The sequence below is a fragment of the Hemibagrus wyckioides genome, linkage group LG02 (genome assembly GCF_019097595.1).
Source record: "Hemibagrus wyckioides isolate EC202008001 linkage group LG02, SWU_Hwy_1.0, whole genome shotgun sequence".
NCBI lineage: Eukaryota > Metazoa > Chordata > Actinopteri > Siluriformes > Bagridae > Hemibagrus > Hemibagrus wyckioides.
Genome location: NC_080711.1, coordinates 6,168,436 through 6,180,786, shown reverse-complemented (window position 1 = coordinate 6,180,786; position 12,351 = coordinate 6,168,436). Strand labels below are relative to the sequence as shown.

Here is a 12,351-nt window from a genome sequence, read left to right as displayed (position 1 = left end):
ACAACATCATCCACCACCCAATTTTCCCAGAACACACCAGGGTTGTACAAGACTACAATCCAATCCAACCACACACCTGATTACTAATCACACACACACCTGTACACAATCTCTACACCCTATATAAAAGCCTCACAAGCAATTACTCATGGCCAAGTAATGCTCAGTGTATGTCCGCTTCAACTTACCATGTTTACCGTGTTAAGTAAACACTTACTTGCCATGCTTTCATGTGTGCTGTTATTCTTCTTCTGATCTTGCTTCTCTTTTGTTGTTCTAAATTTTGTTCATGGATTCGTCTCACAGTTTCTTCAATTAAACGTCATACTACATTCACATCTGTTTTGAACAAACATTTTACAAAGCACTTTATATTTCAACTGGTCCAGGCTACTAAACCGATACTCAGTGCTAATAAGTGCCAATAATGCATTTTTATACATTTTTTAGAAATAAGAATACAATATGTAGATGCTGGTGTGTCCTGCTACAATATTTTTACTGGACTCGGATGAAAAGGAGCAGTTGTTATTGTGTGACTGTTTTTACATTCTCTCAGCATGGCTTGTTATGTTTGAGAGAGAAAGCAACATTTCAGGGCTGGAGGGTGGAATTTACATTCACGTGTTAAGGAAACTTCCTCTCTTATCAGATGAAGGAAGCATGAGGGCATTGCTCACTAGCCGGCATCATGAGAGCAAACGCAGCCACTACTGCTTCACGTTGCCAAGCACTGACATAATACCAGCATTTGTGTTGAACTGGGTTCATTTCTGGCTTATGTCAAACCTCCTCGGAATTCCGAAAGTGGAAGTAAACTAACTGAAAACAAAATTCCACACAGGACATTTAACACATTAAACACTTAGGCCTGACGGTTTGCTATAGAACAAGGGGAACCAAAATTCGACATTTAGTTTATACATTTGAAATTTATCTGTAGAAATTATCCTTATAATCTGAAAATTCAAACACACTGACGGTAAAAATTTATACCATAGCTCTCTTAAATTCGTCATTCTGACCAAAGGTGTTGTTTAATTTCAGCTCAGACAGTACTTCAGACTGAATTAAAGGTAGTGACAATTTAAATAGCATGTAATTGTTGATATCATGAACCAGTTTTTTTGTGAGACGACATTTTTTTTTATTTTTGGAAGGAGTCTGCAGTGTCAGAGCTTTGTGATAGTCAGAGTTCTGTCAGTTTCTTGAACCAAATGTCCTCAAGAGAGAGTAATAAGAGGCTGGTGTGTGAGCTACAGCTGCTATAATGTACGCTAATAGAAGCTAACTTGTTTTAGTGCTCCACAAAGTAAAACAAAAAGCTTTTATCTAGAGAGACTTACATTTATCATATTTATACAACCGAGGGTTAAGGGTCTTGATTAAGGGCCCAGCAGTCACAGGGTTTGAATTTTTGATCATATCAGTAATCCAGTGGCTTAAGCACTAAGCTATCCTATAAGCCATTATGTCTATAATATCACATCATGTTTTGTTAAACATGGAAAATATGATTCCATTCATACGTTTGCCTGCAGATCATTAAACGTTCATTATTTATTGTCCATCTCACCAGCTGTTGTCTTGAAGCTTTGTTCCATTTCACTAGAACCGGATAGGAAATGTTCTGATGTTGGGAATCCTGTTGGAGTTCTGTGTAGTAAATAAGGGCTTAGGTTTGAGCGGTAAACACGACAGAGTGCTTCTTATTTACTTTACAGAGCTGTGTATGCACACTTTAGATAGCATAAACCTAGAAAGTTGAAGTCATGTGTTTGGAGAACGTGATGTACACACTGTGATTTTTTTTTTTTGAACCACACTGAAGAACCATCCTGTGCTTTAACCCTGAAGGAAAAGTCTAGAATCCAATCCTATAATACTCTGATGGCTGTGTTTCAACAGCCCCTAAGAAACAAACAAGCAATATTTCGGCATTATAATGTTTTGTTTATACCATAAATATAAAGAATGGCCTTTAAAAAACATCAAACATAGCTTTGTCTTCAGAATAATGAAAGAACTGTGAAGTTAAAGAACGTCATTTTGATGCTAAGTGTACATTTTAACGATGATTTCGAGCTGTGAAACATTTTTAAAAGCACAGCCATGATTAATCGTCTTGATAGAGCTACAAAAGTTAGACTAGATCAGTCAGCTTTCTGTTACCAGAGAAGTACTTCACTCAAGAGCTACCTGTCTAACATTAGCTATAACTTAGCTAGCTAATGCTATGCTAATGTTTATATCACTAGAAATATTATGCCATGTAAATAAAACCAATTGGTAGCCAGGTAGAAAACATTAGCATAGTATATTGTGCAAACCAATAGTCATTTGGACAGGGATAGATAACATTGCTAACAATATGTCAAATAAATGATTAGCCATTTTGAACAGCAAGGTAGCTTACATTAGGCTAACTATTATGCTGTGTAAACCTGTGACAAATACTGCTGGTAAACTATCTAATGTTAATTTGATTATTGTGCTAAACCAGCAGCTAATTTAAAAAAAAAAACTTAACTGTTATGCTGTGTAAAGATATTAGCTAGTAAACTAGCTAATTTTAAACTAGCTAATATTAGTTCAATTATTGTACTAAAGCATTGGCTAATGCTTCAAGAAATCTAGCTAAAATTAGGCCGTTTTGATGTTTAAGCTTGTGGACAACGTCACTAGGATATTCACAAATATTTGCTGTGTAAGTCTGTGGCCCATGTTACTTGAAAACCAGCTAATATTAGGCTAATTATTAAGTAGACAGTTGGGATTTGACAATGATTCATTTGGTGCAAATAATATGTATATTTTCACATGGTTGGTGAAAAAGCTTCTGTTATTAAAAAATACACAACATACACTGATAGAAAAAGTTCATTTTTTACTCTGGCTCTTTGTGTTTCTGTTTGTTGACATAGCGTCTTCATGATAAACCCTGCTGAGTCAGAACAATCATTATGTTGTGCTAGTAATATGAAACATGATGAAAGCTGTCAGGAAAGATTGCAGCGACTGTTTCAGAGAAGGGTGTAAAGTTGGCATGAGGTCACAATCAGGATCAGATACAACCGAGCAGTTGAAGCTTAATATTTTTCCTCAGGGACTCCATTGTGGTGGCTTTGGTGGTACCAGGATTTGAACTCAGAATCTTCTGACTAGTGGGATAATGTCTTAGACATGTCGTCGATGTTCTTGTGACTGCTGGAGTTGTACCTTGCTGAAAATGGAAAATTTCAGAAAAATAAGTGAAATGATTAAATCTGGCTCTAATTCTACTCAGCCTGCTGAGCCTTTGGAATATAACCCGGTATTGTATAAAGTATTGTTTAGTTTTACAGTACAGATGTAAACGATTGTTAGTTTTGAGTGTCTTTTGTCAGCGTGTTTGCTCAGGTGATTACTCGCTTTGGCTTTCGCCCTACCCATAATCTCGTCTGAGTGTGGAAAAACCTGAATACCTTCTAGAAGACTGTCAAGAAGGCGGCCTCACATGAGCACAGGAATGCTATGGCACGGATCGGACCATCTCACCCACAGCTTTTGCCATAGACAGTGGAAATAAAATTCTGAGAACAGGTTGTGGTCTGGAAGAAAGTGAAGCAAATAAAACTATAGATCATAGACATACGCATTTTTTTGTTTGTTTGTTTTGCAAATCTCTCTCTCTCTCTCTCACACACACACACACACAGGAATGGGCCTAATTAAAGAATTCCCCCTCTACTACCGTAGTTAATCTTCACACATCTTCGAGCTGTCCAATGCATGAAAATTAATGTACAAGTGAGAGGTAACATTATATCAATGGCTTTTGCACACACACACAAACACACACACTCTCATGCTTTTCATACTTTTATCTGCCCTCATTGCCAGTTCATAGCAACCCAACACACGTCTGCGTCATTTAGCACACTCAGGATGGAATGATGGGGTCAGATGGTTTTCCAGTTCTAATTTTATTTCATTGCATATGTGCAACCCTTTGAGACGTGGTGTGAAATAAGGCGTTAAACAAGGTCAGGTAGTTATAACATAGCATAAGGTCTATTTAGGTGGCATACAGTATTCGTCAGTTGACATAATGAAATCCAGATCTGACGAGAATTACCCAGTCAATTCAGATGTGTTAGCCAATACTTCTTTTCTGCCCCACTGACCACATGAAGGCTTGATCATGACGTGTCATCTGCATGGAGCTGACAGATCGAACTCATGGTGGTCGCTAGCTGCCATATTTGCTCAAACTGAGTGAAAATTTGCTTTGAAACCTCAGGCACAGTGCTATTATGCTTCTATTGGCTCCAAATGTCAACTACAATGTCTTTTAACCCATTTAACCGGTGTTCCATTGCACCAGTGGATTGGAAATTGATTTATTCGACTTATTGTATAAACAAACTAATTATTTTCTGGCTGCAAGTCTGATCTAAAATGAGTCAGGACTCTGTTGGCTTTCAGTGTGAGACATGTGTTTTTACCTTTATTGGGATAACTTTACACAGAATTTTAGTGGTTGGAGATAATGCCTTCACATTTAAATGCTAAAGAACAAGCACTTGGGACATCTCAAAGAGTAGAGATATCACTATTTTGAAGATTTTTTTCTTTTTTCTATGAATATATTGCCCCTAGTCGGCTAGGTAAAAACAGAAATACTTATGAAAAACTTATATCATTCAGTGCTTGGATATGGACACAACAAAACACGTGCACAATTTCTGGGAAAAAGAGTTAAAGGGAGGAAAGCTTAATGCTTACTGGACAACAGACTTTTAATGTGTTATTTTGAGACCTACCCAGATGCCCAGTTAGCAGGAGTGTGGATCGGTGGGCAATCCCTTGTCATTGCTGAAATGGTAATAAGCATGACTGACATCTCAAACTTACTGGTGTCAGGCAGAGAAACGACTCAGCTTATTTCATCCCTGTAAGTGGCAAATATTTTACACAAATTACTATTATAACATTGTTTATTTAAATGTCCAGCCATCTAGCTGTCACTATTTTCTCCTTCAGTGAAATTTTCACTTGCAACTTAGTAGTCTGGCTCCTTTCAATGCAACATGGTACACTACTTTCGTCGACCTGATTTCATCCTACGCATGACAAGACACTAAAAATTAAACAGGAGGCCAGAGCAACAGACGAAACAAATAAAAGTGGTCATGCAGATATTTAAATATAGTTTTACACCAGGCACCTGTGCTTCTCCTAATAAAAAAAACAGCAGCTGCTGGTTTCCTTTTTATGAATCCTGTGGCATATCAGACATGATACTTTTGACCGTCTTTTATAGCATCACAAGCTGAGCTCATCCAAATCAGCTTTTACTGAGAAAAAAAACTGCTTTAAATGGAAATATATGTATCTGTAAAAACGTAATCAGACTTTTAGCGTACGTTAAATGTATATAAGTCACTTTTGAAGTTTTAAAGAAGTGGTGTGTAGTTTTGTGTTAATGAAATTGAAAGCATTATTCAGCTTTTGTTTTCATTTCTCTTTTGTGATACTTGGGAGATCTCGATAATGGCACTAGATATAATTGTATCTTCAAATCAGTACAAAATTAAGGATAATATGAATGTATAATTACCTCTCATATTTCAAGGATAGTTTTATCAGAAAGGGCCTGAATTTCTGAATCTTACATCCTGTAAGCATCCTCATTCTATCTATAATTACTAGAATGAATGAAGCAAGGATTTTTTTCCTTGCACTGCTTAGCTTAGCTTAGCTGTAATGTTTGCCGCTTAGGCTGTCATAAATCTGACTCTCTCTCTCTCTCTCTCTCTCTCTCTCTGCGGATGTGAATGAGCGAGTTGAGCGTCGTGAGCGAGTTTGCGAGCGATTTCAAAACTTTATTGTCTTTTTTGGCAATTCATTTAATTTTTTGTTGTTGTTTGGTTTGCGTGTTTTGTGAGGAGCTGTGTTTGTGTGTTAGTGTGCGTGTGTGTGTGTTTGGGCGCGTGTGTGGTGTGTGTTTCTCGGTAAGGAGTGAGCCGGCATTTCGGCACGCTTTGCGCCGGGAACATGGAGAAGGTGGATGATAGCGTGTACGAGTCTCTCACACGGCAGCATGGTGTGAGGATTGTGTGTAACGTTAGCGTGGAGGAGTGTGTGCTGGCGGTCGGGAAGGTGGTAGGGTACCGCAACATTTTAGCTGCCTCCCGTATGAACAGTGCTATTGTGCTTTTTCTGAACTCTTTGAACAAAGTGAATGAGATTGTTAAACAGAAAGTGGTCATTAATGATTCCCTGGTAACGGTGCTTCCTCTCAGTACTCCATCGAAGAAAATAATTTTGTCAAACGTTCCTCCTTTCGTGAAAAATGACACCATTGCTAAAGAGCTCTCCCGCTATGGCAAAATGGTCTCTCCTATAAGAAAGATCCACATGGGCAGTAAAGCACCAGAGTTAAGAAACTCAAAGATAGTTTCCTTTAGGAGACTGGTGTACATGGTGCTGAATAATGGCGTGGAGGAGCTGGACTTAGCGATGAAATTTAGCATGGATGGCTTTGACTACACTGTTTTTGTGACTACTGACTCTGGCATGAAATGTTTCAACTGTGGTGAAACAGGACACTTGGTTCGTGCATGTCCAGAGAAGGTTAAAAAAGACGGGGCGACAGACAGGCAGGCTGAGCAGACTAGGCCAGATGTGCACAGTGGTGATACTGAGGGAGATGGGCCCTCTGTATCGGTTTCTCCAGTGGCTGAGTCTGTTACAGCTGACCCTCCTGCGGTTAAGCCCATAGCTGCTGCCTCCTCCATGCTGGATCCCGTCATGACCGTTCCCCCTGCGGGGAGACCGGGCTCAGCGGAGGCAACCCTGGTGCTACTGTGGCGAAACCCGCAGGGGACAAAGCAGGAGCATCTGATCCTGCGAAAAGTGATAAAGAGATGGGCGAAACAACATCCGAGCCCCCCTTGCAGACAAGCCAGGTGGAGGAACGGGACAGTCTCGATAAAGGAGGTACAGATGCTGAGATGGAAGCAGAACCTGTTTTTAAAGTCCCCACTAAGCGTAAGAAAAAATCTAAAAGCAGGAACAACAAGCAGGCTAAGAAACATGAGTCAGACGTGGAAGAAAGTGATGGTGGCTCCACGGACTCAAGTTGGTCACAGTGCTCACAGTCAGACAAAAGGGAGACGGTCTACACACCAGCAGAAATATCAGCATTTTTAAAAAACACCAAGGGCAAAAGGTCAGTGAATATCGAAGAATATTTCCCAGACACTGAACAGTTTGTGTGTGATGTTAAAAAGTTAATGCGGTGTGGTGTGTTTGAAAAAACTGAAATCTATCGTCTGAAGGCCATAGTGACCAAACTTAGGAAGAACACCGAAGGTTCTTTATAGACTGCTGAGCTCTGTAATGCCTAACCAACTGATTGATTGCATTATGTGGGTGACATTTTATTATTTAATAATGAGTGCTATCACTGCCGTAACCCTTAACATCAATGGTGCCAGGGACCATAGAAAGAGAGCGGCAGTGTATGAGACGGTGAGACACAAGCATGCGGATGTTGTTTTCCTGCAGGAAACTCATAGCGATCCTGGAAACTCCTCGGACTGGGCGAGCGAGTGGAAGGGACTTGTGTTTTTAAGTCACAATACCTCTCTTAGTGGTGTTGCCCTTTTATTTTCACCGTCTTTTAGCCCACAGTCTTATGATGTTGAAGAAGTTTTAAAAGGCAGGCTTTTAAAAGTGCGGGCGTTTTATGAGAACGAGATTTTTGTTTTTATTTGTGTGTACGCTCCCAGCCTAAGTGTGGAGAGAATGGTGTTCTTAAATATTTTAAGCACTGTCATTGGGTCCTGTAGTCAGAGTGAAGTTTTAATCATTGGTGGGGATTTTAACTACACTGAAGACGTTTTAGATAGGAACCATTTAGAACCTCATGCTGCCTCTCGCAAACGCCTGTGTGAGTTAATTGCAACACATGACCTGAGTGATGTTTGGAGGACTTTTCATGAAACAGAGAGACAATACACCTGGTCCCATTGTAAAGAGAACCTCCTCTCACTAGCAAGGCTTGATCGTTTTTACACTTTTAAACATCAGCTGAATATTTTTAGGTCCTGTGTTATTTATCCTGTGGGCTTTTCGGATCATTTTATGGTACAGTGCACTTTTAAGAAGAGCAATGTAAAGCCACGTAGTGCCTACTGGCATTTTAATGCTGCTCTTTTAGATGATATTAATTTTAGAGAGAGTTTGGCATGCTTTTAGGCTCCAGAAGCCGACTTTTACATCACTGCAAGATTGGTGGGATGTGGCAAAAGTGCACATTCAAATGTTTTGTCAACAGTACGCTCACAATGTGACTAAGGACATCACCAGATCACTTAGAGCTCTAGAGATTGAGGTAGTGGAACTCCATGGTTTGGTGGAGTCCACAGGAAATCGAGGCCATATTGAGGCTCTCAAAAAGAAAAAACATGCGTTGGGTGAGTTGTTGGACACAACAGTGCAGGGGGCGCTGGTCCGCTCACGCTTTAAAAGCGTAACAGAGATGGACGCTCCTTCCAAGTTCTACTTTAGTCTTGAGAAAAAAAATGGACAGAAAAGGTTCATACATGCTTTGCGTACAGATTCAGGGGAGCTTGTAACTGATCCCACTGAAATTCGCAAGCAGACAGTCAGCTTTTACTCAAAGCTGTACAGGAGTGAGCTCGCAGCTGTGCAGGAGGTGGAGGAAGATTTTGTCAGGAATCTTCCTAAAATAACCGATGATTCAGCTAGGGAACTGGACAGGAAGCTGACCCTCGATGAGTTGGAGGTTGCAATCAACAGCATGCAAAATGGGCGGTCACCTGGAATCGATGGGCTTTCGGTGGAGTTTTTTAAGGCTTTCTGGTCAGTGATAGGGCAGGACTTGCTGGAAGTGTTGAAGGCGAGCATAAGCGAAGGCAGACTGCCGCTGAGTAGCCGTAGAGCAGTCCTGACCCTACTCCCAAAGAAGGGAGATCAGACTGACCTTAGGAACTGGCGCCCTGTCTCCTTACTCTGCACAGACTGCAAGGTGCTCTCAAAAGCATTAGCAACAAGGCTAGGAAAGGTGATGGAGCAAGTCATCCACTTTGACCAGACGTACTGTGTGCCTGGCAGGTCTATCCACGACAATGTACACTTAATTCGTGACATTTTGGACGTCTCTAGGCTATTGGGGCTGAAGACTGGTCTTATTTTCATAGATCAGGAGAAGGCTTTCGACCGGATTGAACACCAGTATTTGTGGAGGGCGTTAGAGAATTTTGGGTTCAACTCCGGGTTCAAGGCCATGATCCAGGTGCTGTACAGTGACATTGAGAGCGTACTGAAAGTTAACGGTGGTTTATCTGTGCCTTTTAAAGTGTATAGGGGTATTAGGCAGGGCTGCTCTCTGTCTGGCATGTTATACGCCCTAGCCATAGAACCTTTACTATGTCAGATAAGAAGCAAGATTTCTGGTCTGTCTATACCAAGGTGCAATACCCCATACTGTGTTTCTGCCTATGCTGATGATGTTGTTGTGATGGTGACTGAACAAAGAGATATTAATATTTTAACTGACATCATAATTAAGTTTAATGTGATATCTTCTGCAAAAGTAAACTGGAACAATAGTGAAGCCATTTTAGTCAGGGATTGGAAAGGTGGGGAACCATGTCTCCCGGATAATTTGACCTGGAGAACAGGTGGTTTTAAATATTTGGGAGTGTACCTGGGAGACAGTAGCTATGTTAAGAAAAACTGGGAAGGAATAAGTGAAAAGCTAAAAGGACGTCTGAATAAATGGAAATGGCTCGTTCCAAAGACAGAGCAGAACAAAGGCAGAACTTTGGTTATAAACAATCTAGTTGCTTCAATGTTATGGCACAGACTGGCCTGTATTGACCCCCCTCCCAAACTACTAGCAGACCTGCAGGCCATGATAGTAGACTTCTTCTGGGACAAGCTGCACTGGTTACCACAAAGCATTCTATACCTACCCAAGGAAGAGAGCGGACAAGGACTTATCCACTTATCCAGCAGGACTGTGGCCTTTCGTCTTTGTCATGTACAGAAGCTCCTCACTGGCCCAGAGAACCTCTCATGGAGAGCAGCTGCGAACGGAATACTACCCACAGTGGGAGGATGGGGTCTGGACAGGTCACTGTTTTTAATGGACACAAAGCAACTAAGCTTAACTGGATTACCAGCTTTTTATCAAGGTATTTTTAAAGTTTTTAACCAGTTCAGATTGCAGAAGGAAGACTGTTCGTCACTGTGCTGGCTTCTCGATGAACCTCTCATCCATGGCGCTCGGCTGGATGTCACCAGCAGGATCTCTCCAGCCTTAACCAGAGCATTGATCTCCACAAGGACTGTAACACTACGACAGTTGGTGCAACTGTCAGGACCGGACTTTGCTCACTCAGACGATGTAGCAACAAAGCTAGGGGTAAAGTCTGTACGTGTGGTTGCACAGCTTTTACAGAGGTGGAGGTCAGCACTTACATCTGAAGAGCGCATGCAGCTCAGGGACTACTGCGCTGGGGTGGTCAGCTCTGAGGAAGGTGAGCCCAATCCAGTTCTTTCTCTTGTACCTAATCTGTCAGAGGTCTCAGGTCCCCTCCTCGGAGATGGGGAAAGAACAGCTATAGGCCTTAACACAGCCTTGGGTAAGAGCCTCTATAAACTGTGTGTAAAAGTTTACAACAAGAGATGGCTAGACGGGAGGGTAGACACGCCCTGGCGCAGTGTCCTTGGGCTGAATGATGATGTAAAGCCAGAGTGGCGAACGTTGTACAAACCACCGTTAACTAAAAGAACAGGTGACCTGCAGTGGAGAATACTGCATGGCATTGTCTCTGCTAATGCTTTTATCTGTATTTTAAACCCAGAGGTAACACATGAGTGTCCTTTTTGTTTACAGAGACAGTGTTTCATGCTTTTATGAACTGTTTTAGACTTCGTCCACTTTTTAGTGTTTTAGCGAGTGTCTTTGAGTGTTTTAACACGGTTTTTACCCCACAGGTTTTTATCCTTGGTTTTAAATACACCAGAAAAGAAAGGTTCAAGTGTCAGCTGGTCAATTTTATCCTGGGCCAGGCGAAACTGGCCATCTACACCAGCAGAAAGAACAAAGTGACACAGAACACACAACATGATGTTACTGTAATCTTTCAGAGACTGGTCAGAACAAGGGTCTTTGTTGATTTCAACTTTTATAAAAGTATGAATGACCTTGAAAAGTTCCAGCTGATGTGGTGTTATGGGGGAGCCGTGTGCACTGTTTTAAATGATGAACTGCTGTTTGCACGTGAGTTTGGATGAACTTTTATTTTAACTTCCTGTGTATTTTAATAGTTTTTTAACTAGGTTTTTGATGTGCCATTTATTTATTTATTTATTTATTTATTTATTTATTTATTTATTTATTTATCTATCTATCTTTATAAATGGACTACTTTATTTATTTAATTATTTAACTATTTATTTACTCAATTTCCCTTGTGAAATTTGCTGCTAAAGTGTACGAATAATTGGATTTAATAAATGACCATCAAAAGTCAAAGTCCCTCTCTCTCTCTCTCTCTCTCTCTCTCTCTAAACACAGGCCAGTTTGTCATTGTCACTGACACCTTTATGAGAAGGTGTTACAAATTATTCCCTGGATTAGCTCTGTTCACATTTCCTAATTCACACTAATTACACAACACAATGTCAGTACTAGTTCAGCCTTACTATGAAATATCAAAATATAGTCATTACCAGACTCTTAACAGAAAGGAAACGTTACCAGAAATCTAAAAAAGAAAAGACACCTGTATTGGTTTCAGAGTATATACCAGTTCCTCCAGGATTTTGTGATCTGAGACATGAAACAAAATCAAGAAAAATCAAGTAAAGACCACAGTATTCAGTGCAGATTGCATAGACAGACAGACAGACAGACAGACAGACAGACAGACAGACAGATAGATAGATAGATAGATAGATAGATACTTTATTCATCCCAATGGGAAATTTACAACTTCCAGCAGTATCCACAAGTATAGGTAAAAACTTTCATTTGAAATTTTCCGCACATTTGGACCAAGATGTATCGTGTGACATAAGATAAGATAAAATAAGATAAGATATGACTGAACTTAATAAATCCGAAAGGATATTCCTTTCAAAAATATATATAAATTATATATAATGAAATATGCTCCATATACAAAATTTATTCCAAAAATTAAGAGAATTAAAATTATATTGCACATGATTTGACATTACACATGTCTTCACTACATGGAGTTTAAAAGAAGAATCCTGTGCTTGTTATTTGACCAATTCAAGTAGTTTTCCTCAAAAAAGTGCCAA

General features: G+C 40.2%; 1 protein-coding gene across 1 annotated transcript in view; it reads left to right on the top strand.

Moving 5' to 3' along the window:
• plcd3a (phospholipase C, delta 3a) overlaps window positions 1–12,351 on the top strand; it is a 40,202-nt gene that overhangs the window by 13,457 nt on the left and 14,394 nt on the right. The window lies entirely within an intron of this gene.